This window comes from Mustela erminea, chromosome 18 (assembly GCF_009829155.1).
Source record: "Mustela erminea isolate mMusErm1 chromosome 18, mMusErm1.Pri, whole genome shotgun sequence".
NCBI classification, from domain to species: Eukaryota; Metazoa; Chordata; class Mammalia; order Carnivora; family Mustelidae; genus Mustela; species Mustela erminea.
Genome location: NC_045631.1, coordinates 51,357,909 through 51,381,835, shown reverse-complemented (window position 1 = coordinate 51,381,835; position 23,927 = coordinate 51,357,909). Strand labels below are relative to the sequence as shown.

The following is a 23,927-nucleotide window of genomic DNA, read 5'->3' as shown; positions in this document are numbered from 1 at the left end:
GAGGAAAACATCCCAGGGAGAAAGAAATTAATAAATTTCTGACATTCCAAGGTGCAAAAGGAAGCAATCTGACGTCTGAAAGCCGGAAAAAAACAGTTTCTTGGCCCAAGCTGCTCACACACCCCGAGGTCACTTCGAGAGTTACCAGGAGTCAAAAATAAATGAAATTAGAAATCTATTTTAAATGGTATCTTGGGCCCGAAAACCACAAAGAAGCATATAAAGACCAGGATATTCTGTCCCCCGTGTGAAAATCGTAAGACTCCATTACACTGAGGTGGTTGTTCATCTGGGTGAACAGTAGAATTATAGAAAAATTCCCACACAAACGAACACATTGCCCACCACAGAAGATGAAAACCATAAGAGGGAAAGCCTGGGAATGTTTACCCCAAGCTGCAAAAATGATGAAAAGTCATTACTCAGAAGAAGTTAGGTGAACTGAGAAGAAAGTCCTTACTAGGACAAATGTCAAGACGAAGCAACGGAAGTAAAACAAGATCTGCCTTGAAGTTCCAATGCTCCTGCAGCATAAAAATTACATCTCTGGGGAAGATCGCAGTTTTAAGCTGTTAAACTCTTTTTTTTTTTTCACAATTTATTTATTTATTTATTTGACAGATAGAGAGCGCGCACAAGCAGGGGGAGCAGTAGGCAGAGGGAGAAGGAGAAGCAAGCTCCCCGCTGAGCAGAGAACCCGATGCAGGACTCAATCCCAGGACCCTGAGATCATGACCTGAGCTGAAAGCAGATCCTCAACTGAATGAGCCACCCAGATGCCTCAGATGTTAAAATTTTATAAATAAAAGTCCTTCTCACCTTATGATTAAAGAGAAAAAGAAAAAAAAAAGGTTTCCCTGCATAAGCAGACAACACATTCCCTGAAATGCCACCATTGCTTTTTTTTTTTTTAATTAGACTTCATTTGCACAGGCAGCTTCTCGTTCTCTCTCTCTCTCTCTCTCTCTCTCCCTCTTTCCCTCCTTTCCTCTCTCTCTCTCATACACACACACCCTCATTGGAATGCTATCAGATGTCACTAGTGAGTAATTTAGTGCGGCAAATGGGAAAGGTGGTAATATGGATCAACCGAAAGGGAGAGCTACTGAGAAAAGAAAAAGAGAAGAGAAGACAAGACAAGAAAAGAAAAAGGAAAAAAGAAAACAAGAAATGGCGGAAAGTGTGCTAGCACATCTTTCTGAATCCTGTTTCTGCCGTTCGTTAGGGCTGTGAGGGAGATAAACTCCATTACCTCATCAAGCTTCTCGTTGACCTTCTACAACAAAGGAATGAGCGTGTAGACTCTAAGATACACGGAAGGACAAAGTTACAGAATATCTGTAAAAGGACAGAGTTGGCCACAGATGGTCTCACTTCCCTTCCATCAAGGACATATCATCAATATCACTGTGAAAATCTTCTAACCACCCACATGTGTGTTAAACAACCAATGGAAAAGGAGTAATGACTACAACACCCAGAATTAAGTGAAGAGTCACTAATTTATAAAGGGGTAAAGAAAGAGGAGAAAAACAAGATGACAATAAGATGACATTGACATTTAGCAGGACAGACTGATCTGTATCTGGCCAGTAGGATACTGGAACATTGCTACACCCCATCCTTTCCCCCTCAGGTCAAAAGTAGAAACCAACTGAATTAGAAACCAACTAGAATCCATAAAGGGTATTTGCTTACCATGTTGGGGGTGGGGAGGGTTCTGAAGATTTATTTATTTGAGAGAGAGAGAGAGAGAGACAGAGAGAGCATGAGCAGGAGGTGCAGAGGGAGAGGAAGGGAAAATCTCTAGCAGACTCCACAGTGAGTGTGAAGCCCCACGCAGGGCTTGATCTCACCACCCTTGTGATCATGACCTGAGCCAAAACCAAGAAGTAGATGCCTAACCCACTGAGCCACCCAAGTGCGCCAACTTGCCATGTGGTTTTAAATGATCCTTAGAAAATATTGAAAACCCAGCCAGTCACCTAATAGACGCACGACATCAGCAAGTTATTCAACACTTCTGAGTCTTGCTTTCCACATACATAGAGGAGTAATGATTATTGTGAAGATGAGAGGTAATACAGAGACCCTAGCAGGGTAACCAGCAGAATTTCCTTCGATTCCACTGGTTTCCTTACTTCATGCGTCCAACCCATGAGCAACTCTGGAGCTGGTACCTTCAACACATACCAAAGCTATCCATGTCTTCCCATCTCCACTTTGCCCAGTTTGTGGTGTTGGTTATTATCCGATACTCACATAGTACATTAGTCAGGGTTCTCCCGAAAAACAGAAACAATAGGAGGCGTGTGTGTGAATGTATATAAATGGAAAGAGAGAGAGATTTATTTTAAGGCATTGGCTCATATGATGGGGAGGCTGCCAAGTCCTAAGTCTGCAGGGTCCAGCAGGCTGAAGACCCATGGAAAAGTTGATGGTGTAGCTCCAGCCCACAGACCGTCTGGAGGCACAATTTCCTCTTCCTAGAAATACACTTGTCTTTTTTCCCCTCTTAAGGCCTTCAGTTGATGACATCAGGCCCACCCACATAATGGGAAGCAGTCCATTGGCACTCAAATAACATCTGGCCATTATTTTTATTAGCAATTAACTTGCATCCTTAATTATGACAGTGACTTATATCCGGTCTCTGACAACCACTGTCAACCACACCGTCTCTGGATTACTCTTGAGTGAGAGATACTGGACGTATTTTTAATCCTGCTGTCGCGATACATCTGTAAAATCTAAACTCTATTACATAAGGGGCAGAAGATGGATGATTAAGGAATGAAGAACAAGTGTAACCTTGCAAAGCTTAATATTTCACATATTAGCTTACCTAATTGTGGATACCAAGAATAGAGCCCTAAAATAGAGTAAGCCTACCCACACGGCATGAGTTAGAAATGACTCAATAACCCTGTGTAATTCAGGCTGAAATAACCATGTTGATTGTAGATATTCTGGTAGGTAAAGCAAAGGTGGGCTCTGATTTCTTGGATTACCTCGTTATTTGGTTTCATTCCTTCTACCACTTGTGCATGCAGACACTGAGGAGTGCTTAAAAATGGGTATTGGGGCACCTGGGTGGCTCAGTGGGTTAAATCTCGGCCTTCAGCTTGGATCATGGTCTCAGGGTCCTGGGGTCTGGGGAGCCTGCTTCCCCCCTCTCCCTCTGCCTGCCTGTCTGCCTACTTATTATCTATCACTCTGTCTGTCAAATAAATAAAAATAAAATCTTTTAAAAAATGGGTATTAAGGAGGGCACGTACTGCAGGGAGCACTGGGCATTATACGTAAATAATGAATTTTGGAACACTACATCAATAACTAATGATGTGAAGCACCTGGATGGCTCAGTGGGTTAATCGTCGCAGGTCATGATCCCAGGGTCCTGAGATCAAGCCCCACATTGGGCTCTCTGCTCAGCGGGGAGCCTGCTTCCCCCCCCCTTGCCTGCCTCTCTGCCTACTTGTGATCTCTCTCTGTCAAATAAATAAATAAAATCTTTAAAAAAAAAAAACTAATGATGTACTGTATGGTGACTAACATAATAAAAAAAGAAAAGGAAAGCAAAAAAATCTATATTTGGCAGAGAAAATGAACCTCTTTGGGAGTTCACTTTCTATGGAAAGATTTAAAAGCCCTAAATTCACTGTTCATGAGGGAAATGAAAACATGAAGGTAAGAGACACTGGGCAGCAGAATGAAGTCAAGCCCTGAACTGACTAACTTTTCATATTTCATTCTATCTCTATCATACATTCTATTAAAACTCTGGACATGTGCATCCATAGGACTTCGTTGCAGAGATGGTCTTTTTTTTTTTTTTTTTTTTTTTTTTTTTAAGGAATGATGGAGTCTCATTTTCTTTTGCACAAAGGTCACCCTAGAAGTGAGAGCCTAGTACAAAATTCTCAGAGAAGTTTCTTCTGCTGGGAGTCCCCATGGACTTCTTCCCAAGACCCTCCTCAGCATTCAGCCTCCGGCAGGATCCCAGCCTCCTGCTTGCTTTCCATTTAGCCTGAAACCTTCAGAGAAGTGGACGCATCTGATCATTTTCTTTTTTTTTTTTTTTTTAAGATTTTATTTATTTATTTGACAGAGGGAGATCACAGGTAGGCAGAGAAGCAGAGAGAGAAAGGAGGAAGCAGGCTCCCCGCTGAGCAGAGAGCCTGATGTGGTACTCGATCCCAGGACCCTGAGATCATGACCCGAGCTGAAAGCAGAGGCTTAACCCACTGAGCCACCCAGGTGCCCCATGTCCGATCATTTTCATATTTAACCTCTGAGGACAGTTTCTTTTTCTCACCAAAATTTTCTTTCCAAAATGTGTAATTTGATGAAGACACGGGAACAAAATTACCCATTTATTTTTCAGAAAAAGATCCTAAAGTAGAAAACAGATTGCCAGAAAACAGATTACCCTTAGTAACCCCCATGATATCAAGAGAGACACTTCCCTGTGGGGCATTTATTAATTGGAAGCAAGACGAGGAAAGAGAGCTTCTCTACCTGGGTCATTTTTCTTTAGAGAAATGAAACCAACTCAGTATCCAGTTCATTTTGGAGATGAAAGCGAGAAAGGAAATACATCCTTTCTCTCCTTCTTGCTGAGTCTACTACCAAGCCCCAAACCCGAGCCCACTTTATCTCTTTGCTCGGCTCTGTGAAAATAGGTGTTATTATTCCCATTTATGAACTTGGGCAAGTGATTTAAGCTTCTCTGAGTCTCAGCCATAGGAGACAGAGAATAGTATTGCAATTTTTCTTTCTAGCTGCCTAGGAGCAAGCTCTACATTCAGTGACCACAGCCCCCCCCCCCAAAAAAAAGCCATCCAGTGGAAAACACACACCAAAAAAACAGAAATCATAAACAAAAAGCTGACTGATGCAGCTACTTAAAATTTTAAAAAATTTTCATGTGTGCAGCAACAAAAAACAGATCAGAAGACTAGAAGGCAAATGACAAACTGGGAAGATCTATGTATACCTGAGATAAAAAAACTAATAGAAAAATGGTTCTTACTAAACAAATGGTAAAACCTCACAACCTCATGGAGGAAAAGTGGAAAAAGATAAAAGTTAAACCATTAAAGACAAAATATAAATAGCTCATAAATACACGTACAACGTTATCCAAGCTACCCAGTAGCAAAGACGGTTAGCGTGACAAAGATGAAAACAAATGAAACCCTGTATTGGCCAGAAGTGGAAGACATGGAAATTCACATACACCACTAGAGGAATTCTCAGTGGGTTCTGTCTTCTGGGGGATGGTGCGTCAATGTACAGCAAAACCTTACATGTGTATGTCTCCTGAGTCAGTAATTTCACTTTGCGGATTTATGATGTTCTTAAGATTTATTTATTTATTTATTTATTTGAGAAAGAAAGAGAGCTCGTGTGCGCACACACGAGTGGGGGAGGGGCAGAGAGAGAAAAATCTCAAGAGACTCCCCGCTGAATGACGAGCCCCATGCGGGGATTGATCTCACGACCCATGAGATCATGACCTGAGCCAAAACCAAGAGTCTGAGGCTTAGCCAACTGAGCCACCGAGGTGCCCCTCACATTCAGAATTTAATCTGAAGCATAAAGAAAGAAAAATTTACTAAATGTATAAAAGAATTAGTTGCAGTGATATTGATATGAGTCCCCCAAAAGTTCGTCAAGAAGCAACCAGTTAGGGGCACCTGGGTGGCTCAGTGGGTTAAAGCCTCTGCCTTCAGCTCAGGTCATGATCTCAGGGTCCTGGGATCGAGCCCTGCATTGGGCTCTCTGCTCAGCAGGGAGCCTGCTTCCTCCTCTCTCTCTCTGCCGGCTTCTCTGCCTACTTGTGATCTCTGTTAAATAAATAAATAAAATCTTAAAAAAAAAAAGCAACCAGTTAATGACAAGAGCCCCTAGATGGATGCCAGCATTGAAAAGAATGCACTGTGCTCATCCAGGTTTCACTTTCATCTTTATATCTTCCTATCCTCTTTGAATTGTCCATACATATATTCACTTCAAACTCAGGGACAACAAACTATAATTTTCAAGCCCTTTAATACACCTGGTGCTTTACAATTTACAAAGCATTTTCCCAGATTTTATTCCACAGTAAAAACGAGGTCTCCTGGCCAATGGAAGTACCACTACATGTGGTCTCATGCCAAAAGCAAACGGTTCTCTTTGCCTGCGAATTCCTTGTAATTACTTCAAAAAAAGGAAGTAGACAGGCTACTCTGATTCACCCAGATATCTGAGTTCAAAAACCATGATCAAAAGGAGAGGGAAAACGGGCTTTTCTTTTATTACATTCCCCCGGAGCATCTCTGAGACCCTTTGAATGGACAGCTGCCTCTTGCAAGGGATTGCCCCACTTTGGGACCACAAGGAGATGCGCTGTGCCCCTGAAGAGTGGTCCTGTTGGCAGGACCCAGGGAGTTGAACTTGTCCATGTCTTCCCTGGGCTCCGCTGGGCAGGCCTTTCATGTGAGCAGGAAGGAAATGACTGACAACTTTCTCGTCTTTATGGAAGGCGGACTTTATTTCCAGCTCTTGGGTCAAAAGGTGGCGGAAAGAAAACAAAACCACTAAGAGATAAAGGCTAAAAATAATGTCCCGTCGGGTGAATCAACACAGTTTGGGACCCTGAAGACAGCAACAAGGCGAGGATGTGCGTAGGGCTAAATCTGCGTCATCCTTAACAGGTGGTCATGACCAAAAGCAAAATGCCTGGACAGAAGAGGAAGAGGCTCTGCAAACAGGTGTGCTGGGGGGAAGGCGTGGGGCGGGAAGAGGAAAAAGCCATTTAAACATGCCTGGGCTTGGAGCCCAGACACTTTCCCAGCAGGCCACCTCGGGGAGAGCCCAAGGGTTGGACATGAACTGGGAAGGAGCTAAATTTGATTTGGGGTTTTGTGGTTTGTATGGTGCACTTTGAGTTTAAAATAGAAATCGACGTGTTTATGCAGTTGGGCTTTTTTCTCTTTGCTTTTAATTGTCACTTAAGGAGAAATAAATCTATGATTCACAGACTAATGCCAAGAAAAAAAAAAAAGGAGTTCTCATTTGGTAATTTCCTATTTTATAGGAAGCAGTAGGAGAATAGGTTTAAAAATCACACTTAAGACATCCGCTATGGACTTTTGATGATGATGATGAGTATAAAGACAATTTATTTTCTTTTTAAGCCCTCATACTTCTAGCAACATTCCAGTGTAGACATACAACCATCCAAGAGAGGGATAGGCTGGTTATTATCAAATGTATTTTACAGTTTAGCAAAAAGAAATCAGAGAAGTTAAAAGATTATTTGTGTCCTTGTAAACTGAGCTGTAGTAATCACACGTGCACACACACACGTAGGCCAGTCAGAATCTATTTCTCTAGCTGTACCATTGGGTAGACCTCCAGATGAGAAGGTTGATGTTAGATCTGAGGAGCGTAATGCCAAAAGGAATACTCAACACAGGAAGTAAGAGAAAGAAGTTCGCCCACCTGGATTTAGCAAGAACTAGACCCATACGGATCTGAGCAGCACTACCTCACCAAGTCTTTCTGACTCCCTGCCATATATCTCTACTAAGATGTCCCATGGGCACTCGACATCATGCCTACATGTGCGAGATGGGACTGGTCATCTTCCATTTTCCCCTTTACCCCATGCTCGTCCTTCCTTCCCTTTCTCTGTCAACATCACCTTTTCCCCAAACTCTGGGAAGCAAATCAGTTTCCAATTTCTCTACCAACTTTGCCTTATACATTCAACAAACACTCTTTCTTCATCCACTGAAATAATTCTCATATGCGCCTCTCTTATATCCTGATTTAGTCTATCTTTCCACCTGCCCCAACAAATAAAGTAATTTCTAACCCCTTCCCACTATCTCCAGTTGTATTCCGGTTCCCATCTGGCTCCTGTACTGTTCCAGCCAGTCTCTCCTTAGATGTGACTATAACACCACCCATCTCAACATCCTTCACTTGCCATAAAACAAAATCTAAACTCATAGGCTATGACAAATAACACTGAAAGCCATTTTCCTCCAAATATACACTTTCAGTGTCTATCGCACAAATTCCTACATCTCGCTGCTTTTCTATAGAAAGAAGCATGCTTAATGCTCATGCTTAATGCTCAGTTGGATGTTCACTACTGAATGAAACCTCCCGCTTCTCTGAGCCATTACACATCCCATTCTTACCCTCTGTCCCCACTACACTTGGTACCTTGCACCGTTTATCGCATTTGGTCTTTTTTTTTTCTTTTTTTTAGAGAAAGAAACTGAGAGAACAAGTGGGAGGAGGGGCAGAGGGAGAAGGAGACTCCCTACAGAGCAGGAAGCCCAATGCAGGACTCGATCCCCGGACTCTGAGACCATGACCTGAGCCAAAAGCAGACGCTTCACCAACTGAGCCACCCAGGCACCCACATTTAGTCTTTTAATAACAGTGCCCTGTATGTGACCTAGTAAGTTGTAAACTCCTTCAGGGGATGTCCTATCCTATTCATCTTTACATCCTAGAGAGTGCTGAACATAATGCTTTGTTCATAGAGGATACCTAATAAATACCAGCTGTAATGGATTTGGATTAACTGAAGCTTGTGTCATGACTTAAAACAGGCCGGGAGAACACCTCTCCACTCGTAAATTTCCAGGTGATGGTGATGACGAAAGGGACAGCTGTCATTGACTAAGCATTTATTATACGCTACTGTGAACACATTTTCTAGCACACAAACACCCTGTGAGATTTATTTGTCCTGTTCACATTTCACATAGGGGAAATTGAAGATGATGAGTGTCTTCAAAGCTGCACAGATGGGAAGCAAAGCAAAGAGACTTGAAACAATCATTCTCCAGAGGGTGGTCCTAACAAGCTACAACCGTAGCAAATCAAGCTACAACCATAGCTCCTAGTGGGTTTTCACAGTTATGCTGGACACTACAACTATTTTCCTAAATAGGTAATACATTTCCCCCAAGACATTTATGTCCTCTTCCCCAGCCTCCCCTTGAGAACAGCTGAATTGTGCCATGACGGGTAGAAACCAGGGCTCCGGATCACTGTGGGCTGAAACAGATCAGAATCTAGAGCCCAAACCGAGAACTGGGATCACCAAAGAGAGGCTAAGGCAGGGGCAGACTGAGGCAGGAGCGTACTCTAATGGGCACCGGAGCTGGAAACCTGAGCTGGGACAGACAGAAATAGACACATGAACAGGCACTAAGACAGCAGAGGCCAGCAGCGGACTCAGGAACTAAACAAAAGCCTGGTCAGCAAGAGGTCCCGGACACCAACAAGAAGAACTGGGCAAGGAGTCAAGTTCAAGCAAGCCCAAGGCCAGAGCTCCAATATGTGCCAGCCTTTGCTTTCCCTCTTGATGTGTTAGATGTTTCTGAGAAGGCAGGATGCAATTCTGAATGTTATCTGACTTGGGACTTTTAGGTAGAGATAAGTGGAAGGTCCTGCCTGGAGACGGGGATGACGGGCGGGGAGCTGGTTGAGAAACTTCTCATAATTTATTCCAATATTCCCAGAAGCCCATGACACAACGGAAAGTGTACAGTAAATGCTCCGTTAATATTTGTCGATAACCTGCTAGACCATAGAGCTGGTCTGTTTGCTGTCCTCTTCTGAGCAATGATAAATCAAGACTATTCATGTTCCTCCTGCTCAAACTAGGAACAAAATCAAAAAGGACTCAAAAGAAGCCAATTCCTTTGCTCCGTGCAGAGCTGAGCCCCACGGGAGGAAGAGCACTCTGCTTCCTAAGCCTGGGTAACTGGAAATGCCATCTCTCTTTGAGAGAGTAAGCAAAGACTCCCTGCCTAATTTCGAAGCAACGTAAGAATTCTCCAAGATGTTGTGATTTCATGCAGCAGTGGAGAAGCTAGCTCAAGTACGATCAAAACTAGATTACTTCCGGGGCACCTGGGTGGCTCAGTGGGTTAAGCCTCTCCCTTCGGCTCAGGTCATGCTCTCAGGGTCCTGGGATCGAGCCCCACATGGTGCTCTCTGCTCAGCAGGGAGCCTGCTTCCCTTCCTCTCTGCCTGCCTCTCTGCCTATTTGTGATCTCTCTCTCTCTGTCAAATAAATAAATAAAATCTTAAAAAAAAAAAAAAACTAGATTACTTCCCAAAAGCTTCATGCCGCTCCGCCAAAGTACTTTGAAAACAAGTCTTCTTTCCCAGATAAGAAAATTCATCATATGTCATCATCAAATTTCCCAAAAAAGTCCAAGTTATCTGTGATGAGTGTCAAAATCCAAAGCCAACTGTTCGCTCCTATCAGGGCCCTTTCTGAAATCTGAAATTCCCCAGTGAGTTAGACCCGACAAGCTACAATCTACAAGCTACATCTGAGAGACAGCAGGACAGTGGGGTTGATCGTCAGCTCTTTTCACCCTGATGCCCTGAAAATGAACTTACTCTATCTATTTCGAATGGTAGCTAGCCACCAAAGTCATCAGGGAAAAACCTATTTTTCATTATTTTTGAAACACCTAATATTTAGTTTAGGGTATATTGGGATCTATAAGGCTTAGAACCTTAAATGAAACATCCCCCAGGGTGGGCCACATTGTAAGATATTCCCTTTCTGCTAAATAAGAATATAAAACTTTAAAGCCCATGAACAAAATTAATATTTTTTACTAGGATATTTTACTTAGTAGGTCCTCGAATGGTCACTAATGTTGTGATCAGATCATTCTTCTCCATAAGAGAATTTGTCGAGAATTTGTTCTTTTAATGATTCTGAGAGCAAAACCAATGCCTTTCATGGCTAATCAATGCCTTTCATGGCTAATCAGATGATACACATGAGTTGTAACCAGATATCGGGTAAGGATCAGACACTGAACAGAAAGGCAACACGGTCACTAAAACCCATACTCGATACCAACACCTTTAGCCATAAAGAGTACATCCTAAGTTTTGCCATAAATTAATGCCACAAGGTTAAGTTTGCATAACTGTGTCTACCAATCTATTGAAAATTGATTAATAAAGAAATGGTGGGTAGAAGAGGAAGTTCTCAGTAAAGTCTAAAATATAGGTTAAAAGTTATTTTTTTCCTTTGCTTACCCTTAGGGAAAGAGTCAAAGGTTAATAGACTCTAACTATCCTATTGGAATCAACACAAATGTCCCCTGATCGGACAGACACATAACCTGCAAAATTCTAGTGGATCCATTGCCTCTCAGGCTGAGTAAAAGGAATGTCGTGGGTCTCCTTGAGCAAGTGCACGCCCCAAAAACTCAGTCTACCAGTCTTAACTCTGCTGGCCAGGCAACCCATCTTAGGCCTTCCTGGAAGAGCATTTCTTCTTTCTCTGCCTGGGCAAAAAAATCAAACTGAGAAAAAAAACCACCACCTGAAATCCATACCAACTTTCTTACCACACAGTAGCATCCCCCAAATCTAAATATCCATTTGTAGAATGAGGTAGAAGGATGCAACACTGTCATTGCAGGGCGGTGGGGGGGGAGTGATTCGGGATGTACTGACAGGCCAGGAGCTTCAAGAGAGACCCCTAACATGCCACAGGCAAGTTTTAGTTCATGTGTGCTGGGGGAGTACTATTTCCGGAAAGCCCAAATCACAGAAGAACACAGAGGAGACCCTCTAGAAGGATACGCAGATCAGACTAGACTCCTGGGGTGGAGGGTAACCATCATCAATGGCTTCGCAATTTGAAAGTTTTCACAGTGAGAAAGCCCTGGTGAACTTCTCAGGTAAATGCCCTCAGCTGCCCTCCCTTCCGCCAAGGAGGGTTTCAGCCTAGATGCGGCAGCCATGTTTAATCATGAACAGAGCACCAAACACACGTGATGGGCCATCCAGTCCTCGTGGGACATAACACGTGTCTATCGTCTTGGGAGATTTCTCTTAGCACTCCCGCCTGGCTTTTCAAAAGAAAAGGACACTGGACACCTGCAGCGTCCAGTGGCTGTGGGTTTTAGCTTTTTAACCAATTTTTGTGAGAATTGTCCATTTCAATCATTTCATTGCTCATGCTACTATTTTGTGACTCCAAAGACCCCCTGAGACCCCTCTGCCCCTGAAGCTTCCTATACTGGCCCCATGCCCTAGCATCTCTTTGGGGGAATTAACAAATCTTTTGTTGTAGGTTTCCCAAGCACCTGAGCACGCTGTCACACATACACTGGAAGTAGGAACAATGACAACAATCTACGCCTTTTTACTTCCAAGTTCACCAAGGCTTCTCCAGAGGAGAATGACAACAGCCGTAATTCATAATGATGCTCCGAGTAAACTACAAATGCAGACCACACTAATAAAACATGGTAAGTCTAGAACCGTGCTAATGGCCGCACCGCGGTTACAAAATTAATGTTCTCCCTGAATCCTTCATCCAAAAACATCCCACAGCACTTTACGGTTTTCAGATATCAAGAAGCCTTTGCCCTCCTCACCACCAATTTGCTGGCTGCTCCCAGAGAGCACAAATGGCCAAGATAGGGAGTGCATACCTCAAACTGGAAAATTACAAATATGTGAACCAGCTTTTGAAATTCCCCTTCACACTGGACCAGGGCCAGGACACCAAGTCTTACACTTCCAGTCATGCATAAAAGATGTTTGGGGACTTTTCTAATCCAAGACCCACAGGACTCAATCATGTTGACTCCCAGGGGATAGAGCACTGAGTACTGGCGTATCTTGCCACTGTATGATTTTGTATCTTTTTTTTTTATGTATTCAAATGTGCCCTAACAGTCAACCACATCTGCAATTTTATTGCATCCCAGAAGAAACAGGATAAAAGATTTGAGTCCTTCTAGTCCATCTTTGTTTTTCAGGGAAGGATTTAAATCATAAACCTGAAACAGAAAGAATCTGCAGGTCTGACATTGAGCATTATTCAAAGACAGGCCAAAAAAAGCATGAAATATCACCAAATCTGACAACTCACCATCCATGAGCTTATAAATATGAAAACACCCGGTCAATTCTTTGCAAACACAGAACGTGATTTTCAAGGCTATCATGAAAGGTCTAACAAGGACTTTGACCTAAGCACGTTGTATAGCGCTGAATCGAGTTTTGGCAGCACACAAATTTTTTTAATTATTACTCATTGTTATCAATACAAATAATTTATGTAACGGCTGTTCGTGGGCCAAACACTCGTGTTTGATATGGACTTACCAGGAAGAACTTCCAATTTTCTCCGCCTGCTTCCTCTTCCCCTCCCCTTGGACCCCACAGCCACACAGGATGACTCAAGTAGATCACGTGTCTCTGGCACTCTGTGTGTGTGCGAACCAGCATGTGCAGACATCCCGCTCTCCTTGAAGGGTTTTGCACTAAAAAGATGGTAAGGAAGGAGCAAAGCGGAGTGTCAGAGTTGACTTCCAATCAGGATATCCCACCTGGATGAGAGCCAGCTTCCGCTCCTTTGAACTCAGCAAGAAAGACGTGGCCTTTCTTACAAATCAACACACAGGCCCTTCGGCACGGCCACCGGCCCCCATGGGCTTCTGCCTGGAATACGACTCTAAAGCCATTTGGTAACAAGTGAATTCCTGAAAAAAGACCTTCCTTTGGCAGCAAGGTCTTAACATTCAAAGTGGTAGAACGAAGCTGCTTCGTCATTCTCCCTCAAACATGCCCTTTTAAAAATAAATAAATAAATAATAAAAATGAAAATTCGCTTCTAAATACCTCTTGAATAATTATTCTCAGGACAGTGAGAACCTGGACAGTGTCACACATGGGGATGAGAGGGTTATTTCCGTAAGACTCTTTTATAAGAAGAAGCTTGGCCTTATTGGACAATACGTGTTAAATACTAACACGCTCTGGAAAATGTTCTGAACTTTTGACACAGCAATCCTGTGTCTAGGAATTTGTCCTAAGTAAGCATTTGTAACGTCACAAAAATTTAGCTATAGAAACAACTTCTATAAAGTAGTGAACAGGGGACCCCTGGGCAGCTCAGTCTTTTAAGTGTCTGTCTTAGGCTCAGGTCATGGTCCCAGGGTCCCAGGATCAAGCCCGGTATGGGGCTCCCTGCTCAGCAGGAAGTTTGCTTTGTGCTCCTTCTCTCTCTCTCTCTCTCTGTCAAATAAATAAATAAAATCTTTTTTCAAAAATTAAAAATAAAGAAGTGAATAGGAAGGAAAAATTGAAAAACATCTTACAGACCCAAGAATGATGGCCGATGACATAAACAAGCGTACACCCATACACCAGTACACACCACTGTTCTTTAATTCCTCAAGAGGAATAAAAGCAAAAAGGTCCCCAATTTTAGAAATATATATATTCTGTAAGTTTTATATATTATGTCCAGTGACATATTGTGTGTTTCGGATGTGGACGGGAGAGAAAGAAACGTGTGTGTGTGCACGCACGCACACACAGACACACACACACAGGTCAGGCCATTAAAATATGTGTAACTTCGGGGCGCCTGGGTGGCTCAGTGGGTTAAAACCTCTGCCTTCGGTTCAGGTCATGATCCCAGGGTCCTGGGATCGAGCCCCACATCGGGCTCTCTGCTCAGCGGGGAGCCTGCTTCCTCCTCTCTCTGCCTGCCTCTCTGCCTACTTGTGATCTCTGTCTGTCAAATAAATAGGTAAACTCTTAAAAAAATATATATATGTGTAACTTCATAGATAAAAGGGATTTCTCCTGAATAGGCTTCCAGACTATCCTAATGTGCATGTTTTCCTGCTGACCTGAAGAAGCCCACGCTTTCTTGCCTGGGCTGGGGGAGAGAGACAACCTCGGGCTCCAGGGTCCAGATCCACAAATGAGGTCAACAGTCTGGGTGAGGACGAAGGGTGCGGAATGGACCGTTGAGAAGACCATGAAAGTGGGCCAGACTCGGGGTGGTCCCCACACAGCCCTCAGATCCCTTATGCCATTGGGATGAGATCCTCCTGCTGCCCCTCCCAGGGAGTCCGGAGCGGGGGTCGGTCTGTAAGAACACACGCTCGCCCACCCACACATCTTTCCACCTGCCAAAGGAGCACCAACCACCACCCACCACCACCGAGCAGAAGGTCTCCGGCCACCACCGCGTTATGCTCCCGGAGCCCAACCCTTCCACTCGAAAAACTCATTCTCGCCAAGGGAAGGACATGGACGGTTCTAACCTGTCGTTTTCGTCCATTCCGTCCTGTTTTCCTTTTAGGTCATTTCCAAAATAGGAAGGTAAATACATGTTTTAAATCACTGGTGGCAGTGTCTTAAATTATGTCATCTCTTAAAGAAGAAGGAGGTGGGGGGGGGGAGGAGAGGGGAGGGAGGAAGGGAAGAGAGGAAGAGGGAAAAAGAAGGAAAAGTTCCATCGGCCATGATCTGTCTGGGTCCTTTCCCACGGACGTTCTCCATGTGAAGGCTGCTCCTTGCTGTGGGACATGCTGCTAACAGGCTTCTGGCCATTTGGGGGAGATCCCTACAGACGCATTTCTGATTAAATAAAGGTTGTCTGGTTTTGATTTATTATCCATTCGCCTTTACCACTTCCCATGGTAAAGGCGAACCCAAAACTCTCCTTGGTAAAGATGCACAAAGTGTATCCCTGCATGTTTAAAATGGAAGTTCCAACGGGAGAAGAGAGGCCATTATTCCACGGTTTTTGGTGGTTTTTTTTTTAAGATTTTATTTATTTATTTGACAGGCAGAGACCACAAGTAGGCAGAGAGGTGGGGGGGGGGGGGAAGCAGGCTCCCCGCTGAGCAGAGAGCCCGATGCAGGACTCCATCCCAGGACTCTGAGATCATGACCTGAGCCAAAGGCAGAGGCTTTAACCCACTGAGTTACCCAGGTGCCCCCATTATTCCACAGTTTATCAGGAATGACTGGAAAGGCATTTATTCAAAGTATAACTTGAATATTTTCCCATAGCTATTCCAAATACACATTCTGTAGAATTCCTCCCATGGACTCAAACGATCTACTGAATCGGGCATTCTACAGAAGTTTCACTTGCAGGTGCAGAAAACCAAGAGAAACATCCTGGAGCTCTTCTTCAGCTCTAGGATAGGCTGACTCTTGGAGGAAGAGCGGTGGCAAACGAGCAGCGTTTGAGCCCCAACCCGACCCCCCCACCGCCAACATGCGACCACCACATTCTCTGTAGACAGACAAACGCACAGAAAGCCAGTTGGTTTCTCAAGGCTCGTCCTCAGTAAGACCAAATCAAAGGGCCCCCTAATAATTCTCCCCAAACCAAACCAAGTCAAGGCCAAGAGCTTGGAAGGGCAAAATAAATTCATTTATATTTAGGATGTAAATGAATGCTATTTTTAAACACAATTGTTAACGTCAACAGATAAAAATTCAGAAGGTATTTTAAGGGCCCTTTGGACTGAGCCCACAGCTTTTGAGATGGACGCTGGCAGCCAGCACTGTCCACAGCAGCGAAGTGACCCCACTAGACCTTGATCGCACAGTCCTTTTCATCTGGGATGCCATGGCTGGAAATCTCCAGAGCTTCCCAAAACTGGACTCGAACACGGAGGGACAGAGAGGCAGGCCTGTCTCCAGACAGGCAAGGGAGTGGTTTTAAGAAACAAGGGAACTTAACTTACCAAACGGAGGTTTGTCCTGGGCGCAGTGAGAATCTTAAACATTTTCAGGGAGACCTTCAAGGGATCCCCACACACACACACACACCCTCTCTCTCAGGGCTGCAGGCTTGAGAATGGCTCCCACGTAGGGCAGGGGCAGAACGATCGCACCTGGTACCTTTCAAGGGCAGGGAGGGGTGAGGGACCCGCCCTTGCTCCCGGGGTCAGCTCCCTGGTCAGCCCGAGGTCACGTCCTCTCCAACAGAGGCTCCAACTGCGGCTTCAAGTCAGGGTCTGAGAACACGTTTTATTCATCTGGGGGCACGCCGCTGCTTGTCAAATCCTTTCCGAAAACAAATCGGTACTAAAAGAAACGTCTTGAATCATCTCCATCGTCCTTTCTCAGGGGATAGGGACACCTATGAGGTTGGTGGCCTGTTTGTTACCTTTCAGCTTTTCATCTTCTCATGGAGATTCTGCTGGTTTAAAATAACAAAGACCTTCTGGATTAACCAGCTGCTTTAACCAGAGATCTTTGTTTCATTTTTTGATTGTGTCTTTGTATTTTTCATTTAAAACGAACACTTAGGGGGCGCCTGGATCGCTCAGTCCGCTGAGCGGCGGACTCCCGGTTTCGGCTCAAATCATGATTTCGGGGTCCTGGGGTGGAGCCCCAAGTCGGGCTCCGGGCTCAGCAGGGAGTCTGCTGGACTATTTCTCTTCCTCTCCCTCTGCCCCTTCCCCCCTCTCTAAAGTAAATACATAAACCTTTAAAAATGAAACAAAATGCACACTCAGAGTGGTTGTCAGAGGTATACGGTAAATGACCTGCGTCTGTGTGTCTTTGCAGAAGGAGGGGCCTTGCCTCCTTTAAGCAGAAGAGAGGACCACCCACCACCTTCCTGAGAGAGACCAGGTGGAGCCCACTCTGGGAATTCACAGACCACTCCTTACGAAGACTCACAGCCTCAGGAACCTCCCGGGATCCCTCGTTCCTCTAGACAAATAAAGTGGGAGACGCACAAACCCACGGAATCATGAGTTGAAGGTGTGTTACCTTAGACTCATCCCCGGTGGAGCCTGGTCTGGGTTTGCGATGTGAGAGGAGCAAGTTCTTCCTCGGTGGGCACCAGAAAGCCTCGCCTCTCTGCCCTCCCCACGCCCCCTCTGACTAGCGTGGAGAGCGCATGGGGGAAATCCGAGGATTCCATCCCGTGCTGGTCTTGCCAGGCCCCTGAGTCATTTTCAACCACCGCCCCGTACCTTCAGGTAATGGAGGAGCGACCAAAAGCAGGAGAGGAAAGGACAGTCCTTCCCATCCAAGTGCGGGGGGGAAAGTACACGGGATTTGGAGTCAGGACCCCAGTGGAAATCCCAGCTGTTCCACGGAATCCACGGTATTAACCAGGAAATTAGCATTATGGAATCTCAAGGCTCTTGTCGGTAAAAATGGGAGGAAATAGCCCTAGTTCTCACACAGTGCTTGTGTGAATCCAACAAGGGAACCTATCATCAGTATTCATCAAGAAGTAATTACTGAGCACGGCCACGTGCCAGTCCTTCCTTATAAGATTGTTTTTTTATGACTATTGACTGAATTGAATACTTACCCAGAGCCAAGTACTAAGTAAGGTAAGTGGGTGACGTACGTGCTCTCACTGGACCTTTGAACTCACTTCTCTGGTACCTTTGTTATGTTACAGGTGAAAGTTACACGTCCCGGTTACAAAACCTGCCCAAGGGGAACAACTGCACGGTACGGAATTCTGCCAATAGTAACCCTAACCGAGCTTTCCCCGGACCCTGACCTCCCCTGAGTTTTGTAAGGCTTCCTGCTGAGTAGAGCCTAATAATAAGGGATTCCTAAGTATTTCCTACTTCTTCCGAAAAAGAAAATTCCCTATTAAAAAAAAAAAATTAAATCTTTAAATTTTAAAATTTAAATTAAGTTTTTTAAAAAATTAAATCTTATAGACTCTTTACCCTATTGTTATTCTCCCCTGAAATACAGGGGGGAGAAATCTTCATAGGGGAAGATTACGATCTGCTGAGAAGTACAGCAAGCACTGCCAGGTTTTAGCTCTCTGTGTGTGCAAATCACCAGCTGCCCTAAAGAAATACTCAAGAAAGCTGGTGTCTCATATATTCAGTTAGGAATATATCCTAGGAAGCATAGTTCCCCCGCTCCCCCAGTTTCAACTGTATTTGCACTAGAAATGCCAGTGCTTGAGGATGGCTCAGATCCCAGGTACTTACTTCCATGGGTGCTTTTACTCGTTTTCACCACACCGCTGGACCAGAAAGCAGAATATTGCCGCGTCCAGGCTTGCGGGGAAATCCAGCGTATTTTTGCTGCCCCCTTGTGGCCACCTTAAAATTACCCTTGTCTTCAAGAGACCCAGAACCTGAATTAAAATTTTCCAAGTAAAATTCCTCCCTTCAGAGGACTAAGTGTGCATTCTTCGTACCATAGTCATCGATAGTAAAAAAAAAAAAAAAAAAAAAAAAAAGTTCAAATACACTTATTCCCTGATTTTAACTGCGTTGTGACTGATACAGTGAGTACAGTGAGGATAGAATTCTCAGCTGCATTCAAGAGGAATCTTCGGATGGAAACGTCCACTGTGTCAAGTTCTTCCATTTCTCCAGAGTTTAGTTTCGGAGCTGGATCATTAACCCTATTATCAACACAAATAGAACCTTATACCGAAAGGGACAGGAGGAGGAATTATGGATTTATCATGGTGTAATCTGGCTTTTATGAAAACATTAGACAATAATAGTATTTTAAGTATAGAGAGAAAAGACACAAGAGAGAAATTTTGAGTCATTTTAAAGTAGTATGCTCCTTGGGGCACCTGGGTGGCTCAGTTGGTTAAGCGTCTGACTCGTCGATTCGGCTCAGGTCATGATCTCAGGATCATGGGACCGAGCCCCAGGCTGCCAGGCTCCACGCTTACCTCGGAATCTGTGTGAGACTCTTTCCCCTTCCCTCTGCCCCTACCCCTGCTTGTGCATGTGCTCTCGCTCTCTCAAATAAATAAGATCGTTTAAAATAAAATAATAAAAATAAATAATTAATTAAAAGATAGCTCATCAGTGCTATGGAACAGCAATAACCCTACTGAGAGGCTGAGGAGAAAGGAAAGAACAGAACAATAAATCACAACAAAATACGGGAACTGACCAAAATACGCCTGGAAATTTTAAGAGGAATTTTTTTTACTGACTCGCCGAAAATCAAGTTAGTTCATTTGAACGTTTACCCACCTCTTCTAAAACTTTAATGCCTATTGATAGATCATCCCCAGAACATATCCTAATGTTAATAGGTTCTCCACCCCCCAGAAACACTGAACACATTAAAAAATAAATATTTTATGAACTATAGGTGTGTGCTATGGACTATCAATAATCAGACATTGAAAATTATTTTTTTGCTCTTTGGTTGATCTCTTTTTTGTCAAGATTTACTCTCTTCCACTCCCACTTACACTAAAAGGGAACAGTCTTTAATTTGGGGGATAAGTTGCCTTTGGATCAGCACAGATATTATAAGATATATTTACTATAAGCCCCATACATAGTGCATAAAGACACCGTGTTTTACTTTGTGGGAAAGTTTATGTGGATATTAGGGTATAAATGAGTTAAAATCATTTCGTTATCTAGTCTGAATAGAACGCCAGGCACATTACTAAAATTCATACTAAATATTATACTTCCTATGAAAAAGACATTTCTTTTGAGAGGAGTAAAGCAACGGATTTTATCCTTTTTCAGGGCTGGGGTTTTTTTGGGGGGGAAGGATGCTTTCACTGCTATGGATTCTCTCAGAAAAAATTACGTAGATGCACAATCTTGCGATGAGTCTTGTGAAGTTGACAGCCCTTTTGAAGCCATCCGTGGGTCCCCAAAGCACTCCTGACAGCCGCGTCATACCCAGAGCTGTCCTTTCAGCACCAGTGAGGCCCCTCACATTGTTGGAAACAACACAAGCCCACCCAGCCTGAGGCAGAAAGTAGATCTCTGTTCCTGTTTAGATGGTGATGGGGATGTACCAAGCTGGGTCTCTGGACCTGTGATTCATTGGGTTGTAGATCTGAATCTCATTCAGCGCATTGGGGGGTGGTTAAGATCGTCCTGTTACCCTACTCACAGAAATAGGGTAATGAAATTATGTAGATGTTATAGATAGTATTGCTGGCAATATCTAGTGCACCAATACAAACTCATTTTTTTTTTTTTTTGCAAATGCCCTACACCCTCAGTAAATTACTGAAACCAGGGTACCTTACCAAAGACTGTTTTACAATTTGAAATGGATCCAGTTCTCTAGGGACAATATATTGAGATGGCTAGCCCATCTCCTAGAAGCTGGATCATTTCTTCCCTCATAAGACAGAATTCTCTGGATGGGGGGGGGGGGGATTTGCTGAATTTGCTGAATTGTTGCGGAAGGCTTGGATGATCTGAATATATATTTAAGAAATAAAATCTGACAACTGACCTTTGAAATGGATTGGGAAGAAATGAAGCACGGATTTTTGTGCCGTTTGCAAACCCAACAGTTATTTCTAAGGTGCCTAGAAGTCATAGCATAAAATACGCCTTCCCCTTCAAGTCTGTGCTAACGTCCAAAGGACAGAGTTCCCCTGTGTTCGCTCCTGTAAGGAAAATGGAAATCCATATTACTGGTCCATGCGTACTACAGTTCTTAAAATATCTCCGTCTGCTCCTTAAGTTTCCATAAGAGAATGCCAGGAAGTCTTTCACGGATTAACAAGAGGGGAAATGGAGAGTTTCAACGGAGCTTCTCCCAACCACGTCTCCCCACGTCTCCCTGCCTGCCACCCCATGCACACCTGTCAGGGCGTGCTGTCCTTTAGCCCCGGATGACCTCTCCAGCCACATGCAAAAGATATTAACTTGACATTTTCCGGAACGTACCCTGACCACAGGAGACATCCGTTTGCTTAATGTCAGACTACACAGGATGCGGAAGATTTTCCCCACAGCCACCAGGACGGGCCTGTGAATTTAAGGAGGCTGAGCCCCATCCCCAAGCCCAGAGTTTCCATTCTGATGTTAGAAAAGGTTGCCATTTCGTGGCAATCACCACGACCCCTCCAAGGAGCGAACGGGGGTATTTTTCTAGCGGCAAAGCGGGATTGCATTTCTGAATGGTGGTAGGATCCATCCTCGACATGGCTCTTGAAGAAATCCATTCTTTTTCTTCCTTGAATTGGGGAATGAAAGTAGTTCACGGGCTCTTACCAAACATGGCAGGTTCTGCTTCCTAGCCCCTCATTCCCCTACCTTTCTTCCCTCAGGGCCCAGTCCCACCCTGCCGATGGTTAAGAGCCTTCTCCCTGCCGCCATGATTGCTGAGTTACCAGGGACCTCTCCCTGACCCTCTGCCCCACCGTCTCCTTCACTGTAATCCCTCAGTGACATGAAGGACACAGGGACGAGTTCAGGTCCCCTGGGCTGCCTGCTATTCTTCTCCATCTCTCCAAGATTGGCCCAACCAGTCTAACTTGGTACATCCCTTCCCTCAGCCCTGACCGGGACACAACTCTCTATTCTGCCCAAGCCAACCCACCTGCTCAAGTCCAGCTGGTCTCCCCCACAACCCCTGGGAAAACACACGCCCCCATTCTACCCTTTGCAGCCTGATAGGCTAGGCCTGGCCTTGGGTTTCTGGGATTCCATCTACCAGTCTTTACTCTACCTTCTCTGGACCACAAGGGGCACCAAGCTCCTGGTTTCTGCAACCCCACCAGTTGGCACATTTAAAGCATTCGTTTCCTTGGCAGATGAGAAAATGGAAAAAATGTTCTCCAGGTCAAGAAAGTTAGAAAACATTTTCTTGGTTTTAATGAAAACCTCAAAGACATACCATAGGGACCAGCCCCTTCTGTAGAGAGGTTTAACACCTCCCTTTATGAGCTGCCTATGTTTGGGTGAGTTGCTGAATTTCTGAGTCTCCCTTTGGGGTCTGAAACCTCAGGAGTTTCTCAGGTGAAACTGAGACTGGCCCCCCACACAGAGGGCCAGGAGAGGTAAAAGGCACAGGAAGACCACTCCAGAGGGAAGTTGACGGGTACAAGAAGCAAAGGGACTTACTTCCGAGGCTTGAACGGGATGCCACCAGACAAGCAGATCTCTGAACCTGTTGCCAAAATCTTAAAGGTTATATGGAGACTTCAACGAGGTTCCGGCACATACACCATCTCTATCAAGACCATGTCCTTAAAAAGGGTACCCCACTGTGGGCACGGGGTTGGGGGGGGGCAGAACCTACATTCCAAGGATACCAGGATGTAAGGAGCCTCTGAATGCCAGAGGCCAGCTCGCAGGTCAACCAACTGTCCTGTCTTCTTGGTGACCTCTTTCACCTCCATTTCTCCAACTGTGAAATGGGAGAACCAAGAGTACAGGCCTGCCTGATATTTTGTAAGGACTGAATGAAACGAGGCTACCTCATTACTGTTATTCTTATTTTTGATATGTATCCTTCTAAAGTGAAAGGTTAAGTTTTCTCACTTGCCTTTTTAATTTCTAAAACTTACATAAAACTGTCATATACTGAAAGCTTACTGTGCGCAGTCCTCACCTGGCATGGTACCATTAGCAGAAATGCACGCATGTGGGAAATATGTCCTCATGCATCATGGTTCTGTGGGTCGAGGTCACCACATGCAAAATGAGGGCTGTATGCCAGGCACGGTGCTAGACCCTTTTTGTCTTTTTTTTTTTTTTAAGATTTATTTATTCATTTGGGAGAGAGAGAGAAAAAAAACATGCAGGGCAAGGGACAGAAGGATAGAGAAAATTAAGCAGACTCCAGACAGAGCAGGAAGTCCGACTTGGGGCTGGATCTCATGACCCTGAGATCATGACCTGAGGGGAAATCATGCGTCAGATGCTTAACCAACTAGGCACCCAGGTGCCCCTATTTTCTCTGTTTGAGGTAGGAAACTGGGTGTTAGAATGAGCATGAGGTTCAAACTAGATCTGAATAGCATCAAAGACCACATGCCTTCCGCGGACATATGTGTGGTGCTTTCTCGAAGAATAAAGCAGGATAACAAAGTATGTATGTTTTTAAGGTGTCAATCCACAGGGAATAACTTCTTCACTATTTGATAAATCACAAAGACATTTTCACTTAAAATTATTTTTGTGGGGGCACCTGGGTGGCTCAGTGGGTTAAGCCTCTGCCTTCGGCTCAGGTCATGATCCCAGGGTCTTGGGATCGAGCCCCGCATTCAGCCCTCTGCTCAGCAGGGAGTCTGTTTCCCTCCCCCACTTCTGACTGCCTCTCTGCTTACTTGTGATCTCTGTTTGTCAAATAAATAAATAAAACTTTAA

General features: G+C 44.4%; 1 long non-coding RNA gene across 1 annotated transcript in view; it reads left to right on the top strand.

Annotated features, from left to right (window-relative positions):
* Positions 1–18,287, top strand: part of LOC116578552 — a 32,764-nt gene extending 14,477 nt beyond the window's left edge. The window contains exon 3 of the long non-coding RNA XR_004280934.1: positions 18,254–18,287. This is a non-coding gene — a long non-coding RNA (uncharacterized LOC116578552). The remainder of the gene's footprint in view (positions 1–18,253) is intronic.
* The last annotated feature ends 5,640 nt before the right edge of the window (positions 18,288–23,927 follow it).